The sequence below is a fragment of the Notamacropus eugenii genome, chromosome 6 (genome assembly GCF_028372415.1).
Source record: "Notamacropus eugenii isolate mMacEug1 chromosome 6, mMacEug1.pri_v2, whole genome shotgun sequence".
In the NCBI taxonomy this organism is placed as follows: Eukaryota; Metazoa; Chordata; class Mammalia; order Diprotodontia; family Macropodidae; genus Notamacropus; species Notamacropus eugenii.
Window position 1 is genome coordinate 81,047,997 of NC_092877.1, and position 25,997 is coordinate 81,073,993.

The 25,997-nt window shown below is 35.0% G+C and overlaps 1 long non-coding RNA gene across 1 annotated transcript in view; it reads left to right on the forward strand.

Moving 5' to 3' along the window:
* The window catches only part of LOC140511364 (uncharacterized), a 250,814-nt gene that overhangs the window by 111,264 nt on the left and 113,553 nt on the right, over window positions 1-25,997 (forward strand). Inside the window, exon 3 of the long non-coding RNA XR_011969518.1 lies at window positions 6,328-6,373. This is a non-coding gene — a long non-coding RNA (uncharacterized lncRNA). The remainder of the gene's footprint in view (window positions 1-6,327; window positions 6,374-25,997) is intronic.

The following is a 25,997-nucleotide window of genomic DNA, read 5'->3' on the forward strand; positions in this document are numbered from 1 at the left end:
GTATGTATCATGAAAGGCAGTTCAACTAAATTCATGTAACTTCCTGTTTGGAAATTCCTCATCCTAAGGGTAATATAAAGAACTATTCCAATTCAGCTGCTGCCAACAACTTTATCGAGAAATTTCTATTTCCTGCACAATGTCTTAGGTTGCCATTTACCCATTATTGAGGTTTTCTCTATAAAGGAAAAAAAAACATATTTTTATAGAGTTCCACCCTACCCTCTACAGATATAGTTTATTCACTATTCTTCCTACCTTTTTATGTGCAAGGTTTTCTAGTAGAGTTCTTTGCACGGGTGATTTAGAACCCTTTTTCTCAGTTGTTGCTTAGTTCCTTCTCTCTCATTGTTTGATAAGGTTTATTTTTCATCCATATCCATTTCTCTCTCTCTCTCTCCCTCTCTCTCTCTCTTTCTCTTTCTCTCTCTCTTCTCATTCTCTCTCTGTCTTTATTTCTCACTTTCTTTCCTCCTTCCTATCTGCTTACCTTCTTTCTATCCTTCCTTTCTTAGTTTCTTTCCTGAGTTTCCTTATCTTGCCCAGGCTGGAGAAGCAGCAACCATTAATAGGTACTCTACCTCTAATGATCAGCACAGAAACTTCCATCTGCTCCATATCCAACTTCAATTTCTTCCTCCATAGGAAACCAGCCTCCTCTTCTCCATCTCACTGCTTACTATATTGTGCCAAAAAAAAAAATTGAATTGCAATCATTTCATGAAGTCTTAATGGACTAATCACATGACAGCCTATTTACCTGATACTAATAAGTCCCAATCACTTTTGAAGGATAAATAAAATGTAACAAACTATACAAAGACATGGTAAATGCTCCCATTCACTTGTGTAATAGCTATTTGGTTTCCTTGGATTAGACACCTGTTCAAACTTTACTAATTGTAGAAGTACTTATTCGCCTTTTCTTGTCTTCTGCTTTTGAACAAGGAACATCTTTTCATTCTAATAACAAGCTTTACCAGTTGTATAGAAATATTCCTCCAGAAATACTCTCATTTTCCCTTGACTAATTTTCTTCTCATCTACCTTTACCTTTTATTATGCAATATTTTACTCACCTATCCTAAGTTGTATAAGAATGCTACTGATTAGTTACATACTCTAAGGAGACTTGGAAAGTTATGAAAAAAATATATCTGTATCCCAGGAATGTACAGGGCCTCTTTGATAGCACTTTAGAATACTAATATATTACTTTGCTTTCAGTTTTGCCTGCTGTCTTTGATTCACATTCTTGGAATCCCTCACTGACAGGCATGTCTTTCTCAAGAGGTCTCATTCCCCTTTGTAAAAAAAAATCCTGATATTGTTGAACTTAGTGTGGGCACCCAGTGCACTTAGCCCCAGTACATCTTAGAATTCCTAAGCTGAAGTGACCCATAAGCCTCAGCCTTTCCAGTAATACTGGTTACAGATATGTGACATCACACTCAGATGGTACTTTAAAAATATATAAATGTCTTAGATATCCTAAAAATAGATTAATGCCCTATGATATCCTAGATTTCATCCCATCTTTAGTGAAAATAATGGCAACCATAGAGAGAAGCAGATGTTTGGGGTGTGTGTGTGTGTGTGTGTGTGTGTGTGTGTGTGTGTGTGTGTAATGTTGTTTGGACTGTCATTGGACAAGATTACTGGACAAGTGAATGTGCAATGGAGGTGAGGAAAGCATAGGTCTCTACCTATCATCCAGTGTCCGGGATATATGATCATCTCTCATCTCAAACTTCAAAAGTTAGTTTTATCTAAAAAAAGTATAGTATTCCTTGTTCTTTGCATATTGACATTTTCATGTTTGCTAAGTTCACAGTGAAAAAACAATTTTAAGCATTGGGGAAATTTTGCAAAATGGGCTGAGAAGTAAAGGGAATTTACAAGGGGAACATGTGAAAAGCATTAAAGACATTTGGTAGCATTGTGAATATTTTCCTTACCCTCAAAATTCTTTCTACTGTCCCTGTCATGTTGCCAGCAACTTCACTTCATCACATGCTGATGAAAATTAGGTCATACCGATAAAAGGGGGAAAATGGGCCAAACACACTGTAATATTTAAACAAATATCATGGGTGAGATTTTGGATTGTGAAAAGGAAGTAATGGCCTGAAAAGAAGGAGTTTGGTGGTGAGGGAGAGAGCAATATGAACCTGGAGTACAGAGGAACTTTTCACTCACCCAGGTACATACTCTCACCTATGGAAGTATATAATTCGGAGCCATTCATGCTTTCTCTTTATTGACAGTGAGCACAATAGGACCTGCAATCCTTTATCACTCATTTAGTCCTCAATTCTCTGCCTTCTTACAAATTTTCAATGGCAACTGACTCCCTGTCAGGAACCTTTCTATGGTTCCAGAAAAGGAGAATGGAAAAAGGACATGGGAAAGGACAGAGAGGAAGACAAGAATGAAAGCTAGAAAAAAGGTAGTACATTGTGAAATAAGTGAATTCAGGTTTTCTTTTCCCTCTATTAGTCTTTCAATGCCTCTAGTCATCTACTCAAGGCCTCCTGGTGTGGTATTCCTCGTCTGCTCTATATTCTTGATCTATTTCTTTCCCTTTTCCTCTATCATAATATACTGCTTATGCATCCCATTCTCCCAGGATTCTGTTCTTTTCTAGCCAATATGCCAAATAATTCACATTAAGATATTGAAAGATGATAGTATTTTAATGAGAAGCAATATGCTTTGGGTGAATATAGATCTGGTCACATAATTGTGAATTTCTTGGTTCAAATTTCATGGTCCACTTCTAATACATACTGACTGAATCACCCTGGACAAGTCCCTTAAAATTCTTGGTGGCCCAAGCAAACCTCTCAGAATATACATTTCAGAAGATATTTCAATCTTCATTGAATGTTGGAATGTTGGAATTATCAGTTTTATGGAGTCCTAGAATAAAGAGGCAACAATTTACAGTGTCCAAAAAAGACATTTTTCTTCTACCTTAAGTCAGACTCATTCATCTTCTAAAGCAACCACTACCACTCACTCACCACTTCATTGTTTAACCATCCTTCTCAACAAATTTCTTTTTCATCTGAGTTTGTTTTGGAAAACTACAGTCCTCCATTGTTACTATTTGGTCTTGTCTGACATTTTTACAATTCCATTTTGGCTTTTCTTGGTTGGAGTGGTTTGCTATTTCCTTTTTCAGTTCATTTCAGAGATGAGACTAAGTTAAGTAACTTGCCTCGGGTCACCCAGCTAGGAAGTGAATGAGGCCATATTTGAACTCAGGTGCTCCTGAATCCAGGTCATGCACTTTATCGACTTTATCCACTGTACCACCTAGCTACCTTTTGGATTCATCTAGTTCTTTCTAATTAAGGATCCAAATGATACTGGGTTGATTTTTCTGAGTTTGAAAACATGAATATACTCTGAGCAGTTTTTGTTATAAAGTGAACTTGAAGCAAAATAATTAGGCTTGGCTCATATTTCTCAGTAAGAGCTGTAATGAGTACCAATCTCTGCTGTACTGCAGGCAGCCCTTCCACAAAATGATTTATTGAAAGGCATTAGGAAGTAGAGTAATGAGATTTTGAACTCGATTTTTTTAAAGTGCTTCTAATTGATACACCAATGTACTGGAACACAAAAACTAAAACTTTTTTTTTTCTTTCAGGGAAACAATTATTTTATCAACTATTATTTTATTTTCTCTTATCTAATGTTCGAAATAATGTCATTGAAATAAAATATGACATTCAGGGGACATTCGTGCTCTTCCTTAGGAAGCTGAAGTGATGGAAATAGAATATATTTTTAAAAAATGTTAGCAACAAGAGGTCATGTACATTTGATGGATAACAAAAATTTTTGTTTCAATATCCCTGATTTTTGTGGACATTCCTCTTTATTATTTGTATACTGGAAATAGCTTTGAAGATAATTATCAAATTTCTATATTTAGAAGTAATTGGTTCTTTGTGACTGTCAGATCATTCTGTGATCTCTACTTTTTTATAAATATGGAAATAAAGTAATTATCACTGGGGATATTCATTAAAATACAGAAGTAGATAAAGAATACATGGTCCATTTATTACTTTTTTTCAAATTACCCATTATTCCTTCAAGTTAAAAAATGCCCTCCAACTTAAAAAAAATCAACTTTTACAGCTTAAAAGGAAATATTAGTTGTCAGTGATTTAATATGTCTAGCTAATTAAGCATGAAATAAAAGATCTACTTTGTTAAAGAAGATGTATCATGAGGCAGAACAGGTTTTCCTTGTCTCACATTTGATTTTGTAAACAATGGATGGGTTTTATATCCCAGCTCCCCACCTCCACCCCTACCCCCATTGAATAGGTGAAGCCTGTGGAACCAGCTATTTCTTTCAGATTCAGAAAAAAAATATTTTTTGAAATTATGGTTTGTTCTTGAAGGATGACCCAGAAAAAAATGCTACTTTGCTTTTTCATGTTTTATGATTTTCAGTGTTTGATTTTGATAGTTCATAGCACCTGATAAACTTTCAATTAAATCCATTTTGTCTGGTTTACTAAGTATCTGAAGGTTGCTGGTAGGGAAGATAGTTATTTTTCTCTTTAAATTCTCTATTTATGAGAAGGTGAATACCTGAATTAAATGACAGGGGAAACTGTTTTTAAGAGCAGGATTTAGCCTGGTGGCTGAAGAAAAACTTGCCTCAGTACTACTATACCAAAAAGGTAAGAGGAACATCTTAAAAAAAAAAAAAAAAAGGGCTGTTGACTTTTGTTGACTTGTTTCTCCTCTGTCACCACAGTGTTGATATTTGTATGTAAGGTGAATTTTATGTATGTAAGAGAGATTTCAGTGTGTGTAGGGTGGATTTTTGTTGTTCTTTTCCAGATAATTTTCCCCAGGCTCCTGGCCAGAAAAAACAATTTTACTATCATTACATAATCCTTGGTACATCATTACATAACCTTGCAAATTATAAACACTTGTGCTTAAAGTCATAAAGCATGTAATGTCCAAGAGCTGTGCTGAGTTGACATGACAATGCTAAAACTTACTGTAACCTTATGAACTACTGCAAAATGCCTTCTTTGTTTTCCATCCTATCTATCAAGTGGGCACTGCTAAAATGTCTTTCCTCACTCCTCCTTGCTGGCTGCCTGTTGACCAGAATCCCCTGTGTGTTCCTCCATTGTTTTTCTTTGGTCTGGCTGAATGTAGTGTGAACCTGCCTGGAGTTGAGCTCTTGTATTACAGTATTCTAATCCTATATGAAACCTGTAGATATAAAGAACCTGAAACCTAATGGAAAGATGTTTCATAGGCTTTCCATGAAGAGATACTTAGGAAAAGTATCAGACTTTTCTGAGTGGAGTCTATAATCTAAGTCTGGAATTCAAATAATAAAACCTCAGGATGGTGAGAGTCACCTTTGTGCATTTGATGAAAAATGCTTTTAGTTTTAGTTTCTTTGAAAATTTACCTAAAATATCATTTTACTTCTGCCTATAAGTGTTTTCTAGTCAACAGGGCCATCATTGTGAAAATCAGTCCTAATTTTACAAGACTAAGGTGTGAGGAACTGGACTGCCTTTGTGGTGACTGTTGGTCATATGTTAGAATGCTAACTTTTTACATAATCTCTGAGATCCAAAGAGAGAGAGGGTATGTGTGTGTATGTGTGTGTGTGTGTGTGTGTGTTCTTACAAAATTACTTAGTAAGAATAAATATCTATAAGGGTAGTTACAGTTATTTGATTTCTACTTATTTAAGGATGTTAATTGGCCATCACTGTTCAGTGTGTCAAAATGTGACCAGAGGATCAGAAGCCACTTCCTGGGAAAGATAAAGTGACAAAATGACCAGTGTGCTATTCTGCTTTTCTTCTGAAATGACTTATAACACCCCCAGGGCTGATCCAGGAACAGGTATGGAATTGAGAAGAGTGGAAGATTAGACTTTTGTCATTTATCATTTGTTAGAAGTGCATTTTAAAGCATCTCTTAGCTTGTTTACCTGTGATTTACTATTTGTTGAAAACATTAGTAGTAGATGACATTAATCAGGTGCTAACTATGCTGAGCTTGGCCATTTTTTTCCCTTAAAGGTATGGTGCATATTGGGTCCCTATATCTTAGATACATTGAGTAACTAAAAAATAAAAATAGCATTCCTTGGAAAATTGTTCACATATACCAAAAGTCTTTCCTTTGGGTAAGAACTAAAATCTTTGGCACAACAAGGAAATGACTCTATGCCAAGTAGTGTGGTACTGACTATAATATCAGCTTTTAGAGCCAGAAGGAACCTTAGAAGTGGTCTCATCCAATTTCCTGTTTTTACAGATGATGAAGCTGATATCCAAGCTTGAAGTTTGGGGAGTCATTCAAAGTAAGTAGCAGAGCTGTTATTAGAAACCACATGTTCAAAATTCATTTGGAATTTTGAGAAAGAACACCAAATAGGAGATGGCTATAATTCTAATTCTCACTTATCAACTCAAGATAGATCTGGGTTTTCTGGTTGAGATTCTTTTAAATATTGTCTAATATTCCCAGAAACAAATATTCTGAAAAGTTTACTATACAACTTAACAAGCATTCAGTGAATCAAATCAGTAAACACACGGACACACAGACATACAGACACACAGATACACAGACTGAGACTGTGACTGTGACTATGTGTGTGTTTAGGTGTAGAATCTTAAAGGCCATCCAGTCTAACCCTCTTATTAGAGGAAACTGGTTGCACAATGGAGAGAATGTTGAACCTGGAGAAAGGAAGAATTTATTTTAAATCCACTCTTAGACACCCAATAGTTGTGTAATGCTGAGCAAGTCACTTAACCTCTTTCTGGTCCAGTTTCCTCAACTATAATATAGACATAATTATAACACCTACCTTGCAGGGTTATTGTGAAGACGAAATGAGATATTTGTAAAATGTGATTAGCATAATGTTAGGCATAGAGTAGACCTTATATAAATATTTATTTCCACTTTCCTATCTTTCTAATTTTATAAATGTGGAAAGTAAAGGTGACTTCCCAGAGTTACATGACCAGTAAATGTCTGAGGTGGAATTTGGACCTATTTCTCTCCGATGCCAAAGCCAGTGGTTTTCAAATCCACTATACCATGCTGTCAAAGACAAAAACAGAGGAATATATTGGGAGCAATAAAAGAAAGGCAAAGGGTTAAAATCCATTTGTTTTGGCAAAAGCTCCTGTTACCTACACCTATAGAATATGTATATCTTTGACATTTGCAGTAAAGTAGTGACTAGGATGGGTTTCTGGATACATAACTCTCCCCTCCCAATAAAATACATCCCAAGTCAATATAAATTACTTAATAATTTAAATTGCTAAGAAAAATGATTTTTCATATTCCAGTTTTTGGTTCAGGAAATTAAGAGCATCATTGACCCAAGAAATAAGAGACCTAGCTCTGCTCTTCCCTCTGTGCTTGAGGGAATGATTCAGTCTCTCTTCTATGTATTACTCATTGTTAAAATGAGAAGGGAAAGTGGGAAAAGAGTGAAGAACTCATCATTTCAACTTCAAAATGAATGGAATCTCTGTCTCAGTGGTTATAGCCCTAGGTCAGAAGTGAGGAAGACTTGAGTTCAAGTTCTAACTCCTAAATATATTAGTTATATGATCCTGGACAAATCACTTAATTTCTCTGAATTTCCTCATATGGAAAATGGAGGGATAATAGCACCTACTCCATAAGTTGTTTACAAGGGTCAGCAAAGAATTTATATACATACTTTTCCAAACCTTGATAAAAATGTAAAATTGAACCATCATTATCCTCATAGGGCTAGAGCAAAACTTTATTTTTCCTAGTCAAATACAATAACCAAGTTATAGCATGCTTTGATGATAACTGATATTTCAATGCCAATTCTGAGAATAGAAATTTCCAGGATCATTCCCTACTTAGCTTTTTGCTCTGGCTGAAATACATTTACCTGGGAATGATAGGAGCACCTTTAGAATTTATAGCATTTTTACTTATGTGGGACAAAGATTGTGAATAAATGCTTAGGAAAGTAAATACTTGTATTTTGAGAGTTCTGGGCCTGGCTTTCAATAGCTGAGTTTAATCTAGATATAACTGTCATTATGAAGAGGCTTTCTGATCTTCATACCATAGTAGTCTAGAGCTGAGATGGTTGGCAGATAAACCTAAGAGATGAAACCCAGAATGTACTAAAAGAAAATTCTTTTCAGGAAGTCACAGAAGAAGCACTTATTCATGCTACTGTGTTTCAGGCACTGGACTAAGTGGTATAAAAAAGGCCAAAACAAAACCAAAAAAGTTCCTGCTCTCAGAGTGCACAGTCTAATGGGATCATTAGACTGTCAGACACCTTGAAAACATAAAAGTGACACACCAAGTCAAGAGCAGAGAGAACCCAGGAATAGCAGAAATTCTTGCCAATGAAGGAGCAGCAGGGCCCTGCTAGCATATGCAATGCTCAGAATACAGACCAGAAGTCTATATATACTTCCTTTCTGAGTTCTCTATGAAACTCAATGGTAATGCATTTTTCCAGGGAGAAATGTCATATATTTACGAGGGAAGAAAGAGATATTTAATTATTACATATGAAGGTACAGCCAAGAAAACAGAGTAAAGTCAGGGATTTGCCTTAACTTTCCCAAATTCTCCTCCAAACAATCTTAAAATTACACCACAAAATGAATTCTGGGGTAGTAGAACCAAGAAAAAAAGACAATGTGAAATAGTCTTCCACCATGAGAAAATCCAAGTTAACAAGAAATATCTGTTTCACTGGGGTGAAAGTAGAGCAGAGTCCAGCACAGACTGGACCTGGCAAACCAGCAGCAGGCCTTGGGGTCATGTGGATCAGTACCTATGGCTTCCAGAGTTCTCAGGGAAGAGACTCTAAGGGAGTCAGGCAACTAGACAGAAATTACAAGACATCATTTCCTGGTACTTGGAGCAGGACTGTATTGCATTGCATATGCACAGTTGTGAGTTGCAGTCTAAAGGCTAGGAGGAAAAATAACAAGAACAGTTCAAGGGTAGAAAAGAATACATGTGGTAGGCCACAGACCATAGCATAGGGAAGGAGAGCAAGGATCAGACCTCTACTTAGATCATACCAACTGGAAAGAACTGAAAACTTACATATACCCAGAAATAACTCTTAAAACAACAGCACAAAAAACTGAAGATTGGAACAATGCCCCCTCCACCCTGCAGCAGAGTCCAACTTTAATGAAAAGTTTAGTCAAGAAGTAGTTTGAAAAAATGAGCCAACACCAACAACAAGAATGATGACAATAACAACAGCACATAGAAAGTTACTATAGGGCCAGGGAAAATTAAAAACAAAAATTTAAAAAAATCTCAGAATAGCAATGTAAAAACAGTTACACGCAAAACCTCAAAGAAAAATATGAATTGCTCTCAAGACACTTACCTACTCCCTCCTATTCTGACCCTGGAAAGAATTCCTGGAAGATCTCAAAAAAGATAATAAAAATTAAGTAAGAGAGGTGGAGGGAAATTTGGAAAGAGAAATGAGTTATGCAAAAAAAATCATGAAAAAAGAATCAATAGTTGATAAAGGAGGTAAAACCAGATGCTAAATAAAATAACATCTTAAAACAGATAATATGTCAAATAGTAGAGATATAAAAGTTCACTGAACAAAACTCCTTAAACATAGAATTGGCCAAATGTAAAATAAAGAAAAAAAATTGACTGAAGAAAATAATTCCTTAAAAATTAGAATTGGGCAAATGAAGTTAATGATTTTATGAGACATCAACAAACAATAAAACAAAATTAAAAGATTGAAAAATAGGGGGAAAAAACCTGTGAAATATCTCATTGAAAAAACAACTGACCTAGAAAATAGATCAAAGGGAAATCATTAATTATTGAACTATCTGAAAGTCATAATCAAAACAAAAACCTGCACATCATTTTAAAAAAAAAATTACTGAGGAAGCTGCCCAAATATCTTAAAACAAGAGAGTAAAATAGGAATTGAAAGAACCAAATTATCACTTTGTGAAACAGATCCTAAAACAAAAACTACCAGGAATCGTTTAACCAAATTCCAGAGCTCCTGGGTCAAGGAGATAATATCATAAGCAGTCAGAAAGAAACAATCTATGTATCATGGGGCCACAGTTAGGACAATACAAGATTTAACAACTTCTGTGTTCAAGGATCAGAGGCCTTGGCATGATATTCTGGAGGGCAAAGTAGCTAGGATTACATCCAAGAATCACCTACTCAGCAAAACTGGTTATAATCCTTCATGGAAAAAAATGGATATTTAATTAAATGGAGGACTTTCAAGCATTCCTAATAAAAAAAAAGAACTGAATAGAAAATTTAACTTAAGAGAAGCAAATAAATAAAAACTGGAAAGAAAAATCATAAGGGAGTCGATAAGATAAAACTATTTACAATCCTACTCAGGAAGATACTACTTGTAACTCCTAAGAACTTTATCATTTTTAGGAAAGTTACAAAGAGTGTATACAGGCAGAATGCATGAGTGTTAGTTGTCTATGATGAGATGGTGTCCAAAAAAATAAAATTAAGTTATGAGAAAGAAGAGTACACTGAGAGAAGGAGGAAAGGAAAGGTAGAATCAGGTAAAATTTTTTTTTCCTATGGAAGAGACACAAAAAAGCATTTATAATGGAGGAGAAAGTGGAAAAGTCATGGACAATGCTCAAACCTTACTCTTACTGGAATTGGCTGAAAAGGGAATAAAATATACAGTCAATACGCTATAGAAATCTGTTTTATCCTTCAGGGAAGCAAGAGGGGAGAGCACTAAGAGAAGGAAGAGCCTGGTAAAAGGGATGGCACATTGGGAGAGGGAGTAGTTAGAAGCAAAACACTTGAGGAGGGACAGGGTGAAAGGAGAGAGAAAGAAAGATACCTGAGAAGGAAATGCAGGATGGAGGGAAACATACAGTTGGTAAACGTAACAGCAAATGGAAAAGGGATAAACTCACACATAAAATGAAAGCAGATAGCAGAATGGATTAAAAACCAGGATCCTACAATATGTCGCTTACAATAAATACATTTGAAGCAGGTAGACACACACAGAGTAAAGGTAAGGGTCTGGAAGGGAATCTATCATGCTGCATTTTAAGTTAAAAAAAGGCAGGAGTAGCAGTCGTGATCTCAGACAAAACAAACGCAAAAATAGATCTTACTAAAATGATAAGCAGAGAGACGAAAAAAGATATCAGAAACAACAAAGTATTTCAATACTAAACATGTATGATCAAAGGTTTAGGATCCAGATTCTGAAAGGAAGATGTAAATGAGTTACAGGAGGAAATAGACAGCAAAACTATGCCACTGAAGAATCTGAAATTTCCTTTCTCAGAACAAGATAAATGTAAACAAAAAATAAGCAAGAAAAAGTTAAGGAAATAATCAGAACTTTAGAAAAGACAGATCTCTGGAGAAAATTGAAGGAGAATAATAAATGATATACTCTTTTTTCAGTGATATGTGACAGCTACACAAAAATTGATTTTGTATTAGGGAATAAAAACCTCATAATCAGACACAGAAAAATGCAAGTATTAAATGCAACCTTCATAAATCATACTGTAATAAAAACTGTATTCAATTGTTACATATATTACTATGCTATTTCATGAAATATTTTTGTTTTGAACTACTTGTATCTTTTGAATACTAAAAGTGATCATTTCAGGGGAAACTTAGAAAATGTGACTTAGAGTGGATACAAAGTCACAGAGCACTTTGAATATGAGATACCTTCATGAATTTCTCACCTATGAGAAGGCATCACCAAGGACTAAAGTGTTATTAACTGTACTTAATCCTTAATGATAGGCATCTTTTTTTAAAAGATAATACTAAGTGATAGGAGGCACTTCCTTGCTCTGAGGAAAAAAGTTTTTTGACAACTTTAACTTTACTTCTAGTTCTGCCATCTTGGGGAAAGCAAAAATAAAAATCCAACTCCCCTCAACAATGATAGCAGGATCATCTTCACTAGATCTCCTAAGTTTGATGTGTAGTACATCTGCATACTCTAAATCCAGAAGATAGTGACCATAGACTAGAAGATTCTCATTGTGAAAGATCATTGGTCCCTCCTTCCTTTCACATTTCTGGAGGGAAATATCTACTTTTGCTGTCTTTACTTCATCACCCACTTATATTTCAGAGCTTTGCAATAGAGTCTTGCAGTCCAGGGCTATCACTTGACTGACATTCTTCTCAGAATCAAAGAACCAGAAGTGGTAAGGTACTATGAGCCCATCTAGTTCAACTTGTTCCTTTCATATTAGGAAACTGTTACTACAAGCTTGTACATTTGAATATTTTAGTTCCAAATTTTGGTGCTGAATTGATCAAATCTAAGGTCCCATGTACAATAAACACTCTTCAGATACTTGGAGACATTGTTATTCTCTCCCTTCTATCCTCCTATGAATTCTCTGTCATTTACCTGATGAAGGAAGGTACATCCCAGGTCTAGACATTATACATGTCTTAATGCCTTAGATTACATTAGCTTTTTGGCTTCTGTGTTACACTAGTGATACACTACACATATTAAACTTTGAGATTAGTAAAAAAATCTTTAACATTTCTCAGAAAAACATGTCTGGTCACTTATTTCCCATATTATATTTGAAGTTGATATAAAATAAATCCAAGAATAAACTTCATTTATGTTTTTCAACTAAACTTTATCCTATTGGATTCCACATATTCTTTTGTAGTCTTTCATTTAAAAAAAATCCTGACTTGAAAGAATCCCTCTCAAAGGATTGGGTCTTTACACAGTGATCTGTTTCAAACGATGTCCATAACTCTTCAGCAGCTAAATCTAATGGCTGATCTTTTATTTTCTATCTAAATTCTTTAATTCTTATGACCACCTCTTTGTCCTGGTTATTCTATCTTCTGTTAGCATCACTCATGTTACTTCCAAACTGTCAAGGCACTCTTTGGCAGAATTATTTGTTGAACTATTTGCCATCTCTCACCCTACATGTGTAAAACTCCACCAGGGTGCTTTACTGTGCTATCACCTTTTATTTTTACAATTTCTTTATTGGTAATGGATTTCAATTCTTGTCTTCATGTAGATGAAATAAGAGTTTCAGCAGCTTCTCTTTAAAAAGGTACTATAGTTATTAGCTCTTAAAAAGGCAATGGAATTCTTAATGACTGGGTATTTTACTGGCAGTGATAAGTTGGGGGGAAAATTAAACTGTGAAATGATAGATTTTTAAAGTTTCTTTTCTGAAAAAATTGAAATTTATCTCCTGTTCTAAGGGGCAGAAATAAAGAGGATTCTTTAAGGAGTCTGTGAAGAAACTGGAGAATTTTCTTAGAATAATTCTTATTCTAGAGAGTTCGCTGTGAGAGACAAATAATTCATGAGAGAACTGAGTTTAATCCTTACGTGAATAAATAAGAAGAGGTTTCTTGAATGACTTTGGCTCCAGCATACAAAGCTGAATGGTAGAGCCACATTCCTGAAGTGTGAAGTCGGGACCAACAATAAGGAAAGTTGAGGGTGATTGTAAAGAAAGCTAAAATATAAATTGTTATTTGTCCTTGTCTCATTAGAAGTTATAGTATTAAATTGAATATCCAGCAATTTTAATATTTATTTAAACCTAAGAGACTAAGGAGATACATATTTGTAGGTACACATATATCTATATATCTATACATCTGTATGCACAAAGAGATAGAGGGAGGGGGCAGTTGTATACAGGAAAAGCTTTTTTGGTATATTAAATAACTATTTTTAATAACATGGGGTGATAAAGATGCTGCAATCTTAGTAATTAATAAAGAAATATTCAAACATGGCCTGGTTTATTTTAAAACTTGGAATGTTGAGAAGTGTGTGTGTGCGTGTGTGTGTGTGTGTGTGTGTGTGTGTGTGTGTGTGTGTGTGTGTGTGTGTTTTGAGAATGAATATGATACTGGGCCAAGTGGCAAGTTGATGGGTAACCCCTCCAGGGAGGATGCATGTGTGATTGATAGACTTTCAAATCATGTTATGTAGATAATTTTTACATTTTATAAGCAACTACTGTATTGCTCTACAAACACATCCTGTTGGTATTTCTACCACAGTATATCCAAAATCACACATAATCTTCTATACCCATAATGTCAAAGTCAAATTGAAATGGAATCCTAGTAGCTGTATATTGACCTAGAAACCATGCATTTGCATTATGTTGTATTGTATCTTTATTTATTTTGTTAAAAATTGATCTGTTCTGTTGTTATCTGGTTCAGGCAAACCTAGAACTTTTGCAGTCTATAAAAGTTGGATATTTCTCTTCTACATAGAACTCACCCCTCCTTAAACTTCCTTCTCTCTATTGACAAGACTACCATCCTTTCATCACACTTAAGTAACTTTGATTTTATCCTTTATCTCCTCTTCTTAACTCTGTAAATTCTACATGCACAGAATCTCTTCATCTCTCCTCTCTACTCATACTTCTACCTTATCACCTCTATCTCCTGTGATATACTATTCATGCCCTAAAGAGCACTGTTCCTTGCTTCCATTTCTTTATCTTTACAATTTATCCTCTAAAGAGCCAGAGTCAGTTTCTTGAGGAAGAGATCTGATATGTCACTTGATTATTCAATGGCTCTCAGTTCTTCATTATTATCTCTCTGATAACGTTTAAGTATTTTTATGACTTTTCAAGTCTTCAACAATCTTATTCTAGCTCACTTTTCTAGTCTATTTTAAACATTTCCCCAACCTCCACTACATTGCAGCCACCGCGATCTATTCCTTGCCTGATCTTGACTTTCTATCCCCTGGCTACCTATATTTGCTCAGTTCATTAGCTGGAATAAATTCCCTCTTCACATCTGCATTTCAAGTTCTCTGCTTTCTTTTGGGGCACAACTCAAATGTTATGTAATTCATTGTCTTACTTGACCTTCCATTTATCAATGACTTAATGACTTATTCTTAATTTATTTTTCTTAGTATATGCTGTACCTCCCCTATATAAGTTTCTTGGGGGTAGGAACCATTTTATTGTTGACTTCCTAGTTGGACTAGAGCAATATCTTGCACATAACAAGTACTTAATTTTCACTGAATTGAATTGAAAGGAATCAGTAGACCAGAGTTTAAGTTCTATGTTTACAAATTAGTGGAGTTATGTAATCTTTCCATTTACCTTTCTTATAAAACTTGGATAATTATGTTCTCCTTGCTTCATAAGGGTATCTAAGCAATAATGCTATTATCAAGTATAAATCATTTCTCAAAGGAAAAAGAACTAAATACAGATTCACATCTCATTTACTAGTGATGAGGACTGGAAGGGAAGGTGGTGAGACCCCCTCAAGGACCAGAGTACCAGGGGCAGGCTGCCTGGAAGGAATTTGCAGACTCAAGCATTGTTAAGGTCAAGGTAAAGATTTATTACACTTTTTCAGCAGACAAGAGTTCTTAGGGAACCTGCAACCTTAAAGTGGTATAGATAAAGTTTATATAGGATGTTCTATAGTATAGCATGTGCCAAATATGTTAACTAGATCTTTTGGGATGTGATTAGGGAGTAGTTAAGGGGTGGTTAGTTCTTAAAGGAACATGCACTTTTGGTATGCTATACTATGGTATGGTATGGTATACTATGCAGGTATTTTATCCATAGTTCATTGGGAAGTAGCCCAAGCGGGGCTACCTGGAGGCATGGTTTTAGGCCTGAAATGTCACTGTATACTAACTGTCAGGGCTGGCTCATAAATACCAGGTTTCTCTCATCAATGTCTTGCTAGACAAGATAAATGTAAGAGTATACATGCATCAAAGTCTAGGATACACATGATTGGTCAGTGAGTAGTAAATGCTGTTATGACCCAGTGCACAGCCAGTTCAGCCAGTGTACAGCTGGTTCAGATGAGTAAGTTCTATAGGTACAGTTGGCTGCTGTATCAGGAAGGGAGATAATGGCTGCTGGGGCAGGCTGTGTCCTTGGGCTGGGGAGAAATCACCTGAGATAGTATTTTGAGGCTAGGGAGAAATATGATTTTTAAAGAGAAATGTGATTTTACAATTGGGTCTCAAGCACATGTACCCAAATACCCAATTACTAGCAAGAGTTAGAAGAAAGCTGAAAGTTTGCCTAATCCAATGCCAACTTAAAGTATAAATTCCATTTCAAACACTGTTGACAGGTTGTCAAATAGCCTCTAGTTTACTTGCCTTCCATGAAGAATCCTTTAACGATGACTTTTCTTTTTTAAGGCAAATGTTCCTAAACCTTAGTGTCATTGATCCCTTTGGTGGTCTAGTAAAGCTTGTAAATGCTATCCAAAAATCGTACTTTAAAATTCATCCTGAATATTTGAATCTAAAAAGGAAACAATTTATATTGAAATATGATTATTAAAAAATTAAAGTATGTTTATGACTACCAAAATCATACCTGCTATTTTAAAGAATCTCTTAGAATGAAAAGTACATTGAATATGCAGTGACCTCCATGGGGAATAGGGCTTGCACTACTATGACCAATGTCTTTCAGAACTCATGGTGGCCAAGAAGAAATAATATAAACTACCTAAATAATATCAACATCAGGTATCTTTCATGAAGGACTCAGCCCTATACGTAATCTCTCATCCTTTGTCCACAACTGCCCTTCACTTTGATTTTTATATCAATGGAAGAGTTAACATTACTTAGGAAACTAGTGAGAAATAGAAGTGTTACATGTGATAAGTTTTACAGACATGTTAACATTTTTTTCCAACAAGATAGAAATTTCTATCATGTTCATCACAGAACATGCAATGTCTGGTAGGTAGGTTGTTCCCATATATGTATAGCTTTTTTAAAGAGTATTTTTCTTATATTTCCTATGAACTTATCTTTTTTTGTCTAATTGATTTTAAAAAATCAACTTTTCAATGCAGTGTTTACAATTTCAATTTTCTCATTTTCTAAATATAGTTGTTTTGCTGTTCATTTGGGGCCTTGAGACAGAAACTTTTTAATGCCTTGCTTTTGCTTTGCGTTATTTTGCTATCCTGATGAAACTTTTCTGCTTACTTTTTTTCCTCTTAAAGAATTCTCTTCAGCTGTTCAAATCCTGTTTTTCTTAGCTTTATTTTCTAGGTGCAACTATCTTATCTTGGTTATACCTAACTGAACAAGATAAGAAAGAACCAATTTCCAGAAGTCTTCCCAGGGGAAAAAAAACTCAAAACCAAAACAAAAAACTCAACTTTGCACCTGACAAACTACATGTGTAATTTCACACTATAATTCCATGTTTTCTTTTTATTTTTTGTACAGCCTATCATTTTATTAGCTAAATTTTAATCCCATACGAAATATTTCAATTTTACCTGCCTATCTGGGCAAATCCTTGGTAAAGATAGGAATAGGATTCATAAAGATGTGTCCCCTATACAATCAAAATGCCAATAGAACTCTTACTATTCTCCAGAATGCATTATACCTCTGACTAGGAACTTTGGCTTAAATTCACACTTTGTTTCATAAGAGCAGATAAAATAAAAGTCATACCAGTGCAACTTCATGCAAAATATCTTAATCTCTACGTAAAAGAAAATTATATATATATTCTCACTGGTAAAACAACTAGTTCTGTAGAATCTAAATTTGAATGTAATAGAAAAAGTTTGGTATATCTAAGTCAGAGGGCCTGTGTTAGAATCCTGCTTTGCTATTTTTATGAAGTTTGCAATTTAGGTCATGTTACATCATTTTTTTTAGATTTCTTCATTTATAGATTAAAGAAGTGCTTATGTTCCTCCTCCCTGTACCCCAACCCAGACAAAATGTGTTATTTAGCCCATCTGTTTGGAAAGAGATTGGGTTGTCCAATCCCACTTTGGCATTACTCTCCACTGTTATCTCCTTTCCATCTATACATTGAAAGAGAAATTTATTTATGGGATGGAATCAGTGGCAGGGATTACCGAATAGGTAATGCATGAAAAGAGTAAAAAGGGACTCATGGACATGGAGGTAATAACTACATTTTAAGCATAGGGGGCCAGAGGGGGAGAAAGCAATAATCAGTTAAGTACTTACTATTTGTTAGGTACCATACTTTACAAATATTATTTCATATGATCTTTGCAACAACCATGGGACATAAGTGGTGATGTGATCCCCATTTTAAAATTGAGAAACTGGAGCAGATAGAAGTTAAGTGACTTGCCTAGAGTTTACTAAACGTAAAAAAAATAAAGGAATATGTAATTAAAATTATAAAAATAATTAAGGAAATAAAGAAGGAAAAATTAATCAAACAAGCCATACATGAACTTTAAGGGAACTCAGGGGAAGAGGGGCCAAGATGGATTTTTAAGTCATTTATACCAAACATTCAAATAACAATTGCGATGCAGTATAAACTATCTGAAAAACAAAGAAAGTTATTCTATGATACTCCTCTCATGAGGCAAATATGTTTCTGATGCACCAGGAAGAGAAAAATAAGAAAGTAGAAACTATAGATCATTTCCCCAAATCACTATTGATGCCAAAAAATATAAATAAAGAGGCTATATCAACAAATTAATATTTATACATTATGATTACATGAGAAGGAAGACGTTATAAGGAAGACAGTATTGGTTTACCACCATGAAATCTAAAACATAATATGCCATACTAATTGTTAAATACAACAAAATTATATTTTGTCAGCATATGTCCAAAAAACCTTTTGATGAGATACAATATCCATTTGTGTTAAAATCATGTGACTTGTCATCATATGTAATTCTCTATACCTTGCTTTACAGTTAAGAAATTGTTGCATCAGTATATATACATTGCTTTTGGAAAGACAAAAACATTAACTCCATCAGGGATCCTTTATTATTTCTGTGAATTCTCCAACTAAATCAACTGTCCCTTCACCATTCCTCTAAATCACCTTTTATTACATGGATCTTAAACTGAAATTCATAGTCCCTTCCCCCCAAAATAAGGTCTTTATAAATTTAGATTTTAGAGAATCAGCAAATTTGGATGGAAAAGAATTATTTCACTTTGCTTTCTTTTGTCATACTGCTTGTTTTATTTATGAATTTAAAATGATTTTTTTTAAAAGGGGGTCATAGCTTTATCCGACTGCTAAAGGAACTTGCTTTTTAAAAAATAAAAATTTAAGGATTCCTCTTCAATTAGAACATAATTTCTTTGAAGGCAAGTGTAGTCTAGTTTTGCTCTTGTTCTTGTAAAGTTTTTTTTTTATTTTTTATTTTTTTTTATTTTGCAGCTGTGGAACAGAATAATTTATTAGTATATGGTTAAGTATTTAATGAATTCTTTTTAATTAATTTAAAGTAGTGAGATCAGAGAAATTTCTGAATATAACACTGTGGGAATTTGTAGGGGAAAAAATATCCTTTCAACATATCCCATGGTCCACTAATATTTTCCTAATTCTTATTTTGCTTTTCATTTTCATCACATCTGATGTGATACAATGGGTGAGGTCCTATTAAAGCATACAAGTATTCAAGCTTCAAAAGTCAGACATTTTGTCACTCATAGACATGAAAATTTGGGGCTTCCTAGCCTTTCTATTCCATGGTCAAGCACTGATGTATGCTCAGGGGCGTAATGGGATGTGTACCTGGTCAAGAGCCCAGAACTCTGAGTTTCTGTCCTTACATTTGATTTATGGACCAATTCAACAGGGAATTAGTGTGAAGAGCTCTGTTGGGTCAATCAACCAGTTCAGTAACCTGGCTTATCAACTGCAAGAGCATCCTGATTAGGACAACATTGAATACATAGCCCAGATGAAACTCTTTCTGTTACACGGAGGGTCAATCAATGGTCAAACATAGGGTCATTTCTGTTAGCTAAGGTCTAAAAGTAGGGCATTTCTGATGTTGAACCTAATGGAACATAATTAATTTTGATTGAACAAAAGGACCCAAATTAAATGGATCCCAAAGTACAAGTTTAGTACAGTCCTGCCATACTAAATTTATTGGTGCAGGTGAATTAGAGCAGTATGACATTTGAAACTGTATGAGATTTTAAACTCAAATGGTTTCATTTCATAGTGTAAAATTCTGAATTTATTTGAAAAAAAAATCTATTTGAATTGTAGAGTAAAATTCACCAAATCTTAACTTGTCATAACACCAATGACTATTGCACCATGAACTCATTAATTCCACCTGTTCTTTGCTTCCTAACATGCTCTGTTTTCAAATCAGGTTTGTTTTCTTTTTCTTTTCTTGCTTAGCCATGTCCTTCACTCTAAATCTTTCTTTCATTCTTTCCTGCTGGAGTATTTTTCTTGTACTTCTCAATTTACATAAATGCTACTGTTGATTCAAGATGTAATTTAGTCCTCATTATCCTGATTTGGTTTTGTATTTGGACTCTAGACTACTCATTTTTCACATTGGGTTGTCATTTTTTCCTCTAATACATGTCAAAATCTAGTTTCCAAATACATTTCAAAAAAAGTACTTGCATGAATATCCTTTATTGTTTAATAAATGTATGAATGAGTTATGGCCAAAGAGGTAGATATGATATCTTCAGAGAAGCATTAATTTCCTATTCTCATCTTTCATTTTTCTTTTTCTTCAGTAACCTGGGCTTTTCTGGGCATTCCCAATTCTAGTACAGAGATCACATTGAGTGGGATTTTTTGAGTATAACTAATCTGCTTAATATAGAGCCTGCTGAGTCCTCTAGGAATTGTAATTTCCTTCAATCGGCTTCCTGCGTCTTTAAAACTGATAAGATCAAGCTATTCACTCCTTTTCCCAATGTCTTTTGGATAGCTCTTTTTGGCAACTCCTTTGTGCTTTTCTTGGTGTAGATACTATGAATTGAACTTGTGAGAGGGAAAGGATTTGTCTTCTGCTGCTTCCCTCTCTTTTTATCCTGGCTTTAAGAATGGGTCTCGTATTGTTTGTTTCTGTTACTTTGTGTGTCCTTACATTCAGGTGCCAAAGCTGATCTGAGTGATCTGGGAGTTGGGGCTGTTGGGACTTTGCAGTCAGAATAGCAGGCTGGGCTGTGCAGCCCAGCATCTAATTTATGTTATTCAGGGATGACTAGAATCTCTGGTGTGAGGGTGTGCCAAGTCCTTTACAGGGCTGCTCATCCACCTTTGGTGTCCACCTTCCCCCAATTCTCACTTTTGGCTCCAAGAAACTGTAGTATGCAAAGGAGTTACACACTGGTAAAACTGTCTCAGCTGACAGGCTAAACCAGGTCAAGGGTAACTGACAAGATTGAAACCCACCAATGATTTAGGGAAATGTCTCCCCCAAGCATGTGAAAACTTCCTCTAGCAAAATGGGCAGATGAGAAAAAAATTGTTCCAATGTCCAAGAAGGCATTTGAAACAAGTAATGTGGAATTCTGAAAGTTTGATTAGACATAGAAGATGCCAAGATCAACAGCATCCTGGGCCATTGTCAGTCATCTTGATTTTTATCTTGTCACTGGACTTCAGTAATTGTGGAAGAGAGAATGAGGCTGATGACTTTGTGCAACGTTGCCTCATTTAAATCCAATTCACATATGAGTCAAGATATTACCCTGGGATGTCATTGTTCCTCTTCAAAATGAGGGACAAACAGCAAGTAATGGATGACTAGGAATCTATAGGTGGGAAGGAAGACAATATAGGAAGATATGGAAAAATCTCAGGAAAGGTGGAGTGGTAGAATAACATAGTCAGCAATTAGTAAGTAGCCCATGCTTGGGACAGAGTATAGAGCTTATAAAGAGAAAGGAATTTAAAACCAGTGCTATGTAGCCAGTGATTGTGTCATTTTCTGGTGGTCACTTTGTCTCTTGGGGACATTGATTTATCATCTACACACTGAAAAGAGTTATGTTTGCCCTACCTCATAGAGATGGAAGTAAAGAAAATTCAAAGGAAGCAGTACCATGCAACTGAATAGCTCGGAAGAAGTTATTTTTGCCCAATGGAATTTTTCACTTATGGTTATCTATTTTTTCCCCAACCCTCTTATAAACAACCAGTCAAAAAGTAGCTGCAGAGATGCACTTTCTAAGTCTTCTATCTTCCTACTAGATAACAGCCTATTTCAGACTTTTAAGGCTGTGGAATCCTATGGTCTCTAAATTAGACTTCTGAATTTTTAATACGTACTTTCAGGTCCTTGTAAGAATGAATGTTAATGAGAAGTAATATCAGAGAAAATAACAAAACTTGATTTTTTTGTTATTCAAATAAAAATATATGCTTGCATTCATTTGAATTAAGACAGACTTTTTATTTTTTTCATTTTTGCATTTTAACATGATTTCATCTATCTAATCATCCAAGTCAAAGGCTAAGGTCAGCCACTTCCCCACCGAATTAGACAAGAAATCCAAACTTAGAACAATCAGAGTTCAATCAGCTCTTTGAACACTATCATTTTTAAGACATTATAAAGAGGAAAATATTCAAACGAGCAACACGGTTATTTCACAGTCTTTCTTTGCTTTAATCTTCCTAAGTGTCTGTCATAATGGAAGCATAACACCAAACTGAGCCAGCAAGAGGAGGAATACTTAACAAGGTGAATTTCTCCCCAAGGACTTCCAAAACTTGAAAAGGTTTGCTTGGTCTCTGCCCTTAATACTCCTTCATAGAAGACAAATCCTCTGAATTGTGCAGGGCTGTTGTCTTATCTCACTGCCAAACCTTCCTTTTCCTTTTAACTTGTGACAAATGCTGTTTATAAAGTCCTTTGCGTAAATTTGTGGGAGAGATACTGTATAAAAATAAATGGCTTTGCATTACAGGCACTTTTCTTTTAGGTGAATCATATTGCATTTAAGTGGAAGTACCACAGTTGTCTTAATGAATACCAGATGAGGTGTGCAAGTCTGAAAACAAATAGCATGGAATATAGTCTCTCCTTGATCTAGATGCATAACCCCTATTAATACCAACCTGAGTTATGCCTGTGGCACTAGCAAGGGGGAAGACAATACCAGCAAGGACTGTAAAATAGTATGCAAAAGGCATCAGCATTTGCTGGGGAGAATATCTCTGGGTAATAAGGCAGATGAGAAATGAGAATAGACCCTGGAGAAAGTTCTTACATGGCAAAGCTTTTTTGATAGTTACTTCGAGCAAAGCTTTCTCATAAACCTCTTTTTAGAAGGTTAATGTATACATTTATTTGTCATTCTTCTGAGTAGCTTCCCATATTAAAAGTGGATTATTTCCTTTGGAACGTAAAATAAGTGGACTGCAGGTACATTAATAATGCATTCTTCTTCTATTTTATTTTTAGGTAGCCTTCTCATGCAAATATCTTTGAACAGACTTGAGAGTCAGTAGCAGCTACATCTCAGTAAATGCTGGTAGAAAGCTTGCCACAATTATTTGAGGCAGTTTTCAGATCACTTTGAGCATCCCATGTGGGGAGGAACATATGATAGGGTTTAAGGGCTTCCCTAATGACCCAGTTCCCCCAGGATGCAAATCATGGTGCTATTTTGATTTTATTGACAGACATTTCTCAGGTTTCATGTTAGGATTAAATCATAATAGTAAGATAACACAGAAAGGTAGTTCAGTTTGGAATAGCTTTTCATCATAACTTACAAAGATCAAAACCCCAAGTGAATGAATATCATAACAATTAAATTTTGTTATGGCACAGGTTTTATCTGAAGCATATATGCTATTGGATATAATAGAATGAACACGGAACTTGGAGTCAATATATCTGAGTTCTATTCCTTGCTGTACTACCAACTAGCTGACTTATTACTGTATAATATTAGGCAAATTACTTCACTCCTTTCTCCCTCTTGCCCATCCACTACCCTTGAGAAGGCAAGCAATTTGAGATCAGTGGTACAAGTGAAGTCATGAAAATATTAGTAATGAAAATAATATTCCACATTAGCCATGTTGCAAAAGAAAACACAGCAAAAAGGGAAAAAACGAAAAATATGGTCAATAATGCTTCTGGTTCTTCTAATATTTACCTATTCCTTCATTGCTGGTATAAATATCATCTGGTCATAATATATGATCTTTGTGATATATTACTGTAATCTCCTTGCTAGTATTTTATTTAATTTTTTGATTAGATATCATAACCGTATTTGTGTTATAAAAGGTTTTTGGTAGAACGCCTTCATCTATATTTTAGAATAGTTTAGATAGCATTAGGATTAATCATTCCTTTAACATTTGGTAGAATTTACTCATAAATCCATGTGGTCCTGAGGATGTTTTACTTATGGAGCTCATTGATGATTTCTTCAATTACTTTTTCTACAGTAGTGTTATTGAAGTAGTCTGCTTCCTTCTCTGTTAATATATAATTTTTAGCTCTTCCAGGAATTATTTTCCACTTGTGTCCAATTCACATTTCATTTTCCTTTGAGGCTTTGCTTATAGCTGTTTTCTCCTTAGGAGTTTATGTCTTCATTTTCTCTGTCTCCCTTGTGGCTTTTTATGGTAAGGTTATTTATTGTTGTTTGTTCATATTTCCATTATATTTCTTGATTTGGAACTTTGTATTAAAGTTGGTCTCTATTCCTGTTGAGGAAGGGGAAGAATACTGTCTCAAGATTCAGGATTTTTTTTTTTTTTTGCATTGCTATGGGAGCCAGTTTGGGTTTGAAAGTTTTTAGTGCTTTCAAGAGGTATGATCTAAGTAGAGGTGTGGTCACTGTTCTCCTGTCTTCACTCTTGTCCTTACCCAGGTAGGATTCTGATCTCTCGGGATTTCACTTGATACCTGTTAGTGCCCCTGCTGTCTTGGGGCCAGAAATGATACTACTTCTCAGAACTTCTTCTCCCTCTTGATCAAAAGTTCTCTTCTCCAAGAAGTTGTGTGTATGTGTGCATGTGTGTGTGTGTGTGCATGCATGCGCACGCACAAGTGGGTGTCAATGGAGGTACTAAACAGTGTCTGGCTGTGTGTCTAGTACTAGCATAGAGGTCTCCTATAATCACTTTCTGACCAATTGCTAGCCCTCCTTACCATTTCTAGATTCAGAACTTCCAAAATCTCTACTTCTCCTGTCACCACAACTTAATCCCACAACTAGTGTTTAATCCATTACAGCCTCACCTCTGAGACACAGATGTCTCTTTTGACCTCCTAAGTTGTCTTGAGCTAAACTAATGTTTTACACAGACCTTTTGTTGGCTCTGCTACCCTAAGATTCAGTTGAGGTATTATTTTAAAGTTGTTTGGAGTGAAATGTTGCGAGAGCTTAGCTGAGAGCTTTCTCCCCTGTGACATTTTGGCTCTATCCCCAGAAGTAATGTTTGCTGTTGTTGATATTTCTTTGTTTATCTTTTGTCTGAGTAAAGAGCCTAAATTACGGGGACATGACTGCGTGGTAAAGATGGAGAGCATTTTGTCACTAAGTAGGTTTAAATGAAGATCTTTTAATATATAATGCAAGACTTCAAAATGGATATGCAACCTAACTTGAAAAGATGATACTATTTAAATAAATTAGAAAAATATTAGATATATTAATACCTATGGCTAATGGTAATGCTTTTATCCAGAAAAAAACAGATAAAATTGGTTATTAAAATTAAGATGAATTTTTATGTATTAAATGAAATCATTTCAGAAAATATCAAAGAATGCAAAAGTAGAGACGACAGAGAAAGTACGTATGACCAATCAACTAGGATCATAAAGTTCTCTGATACCCAAAATATACGTAAAACTGAAACTAATACCATATTATTACACTGAAGTTCATTGCCCAATATATAAATGGCGTAAAGATGCGAGTAATTTACAAGAGAATAATGAGGAAAAAATTGCCATATAGAAACACCCTAAATCATGAATTATAAGATAAATATGCATAATATATATGTGTATATACGTGTGTGTGTGTGTGTGTGTGTGTGTATGGAGATGGGTGTTTATTGGCATCTTTTTTCTTATATTGTCATAGTTAACCCCAGTATCCT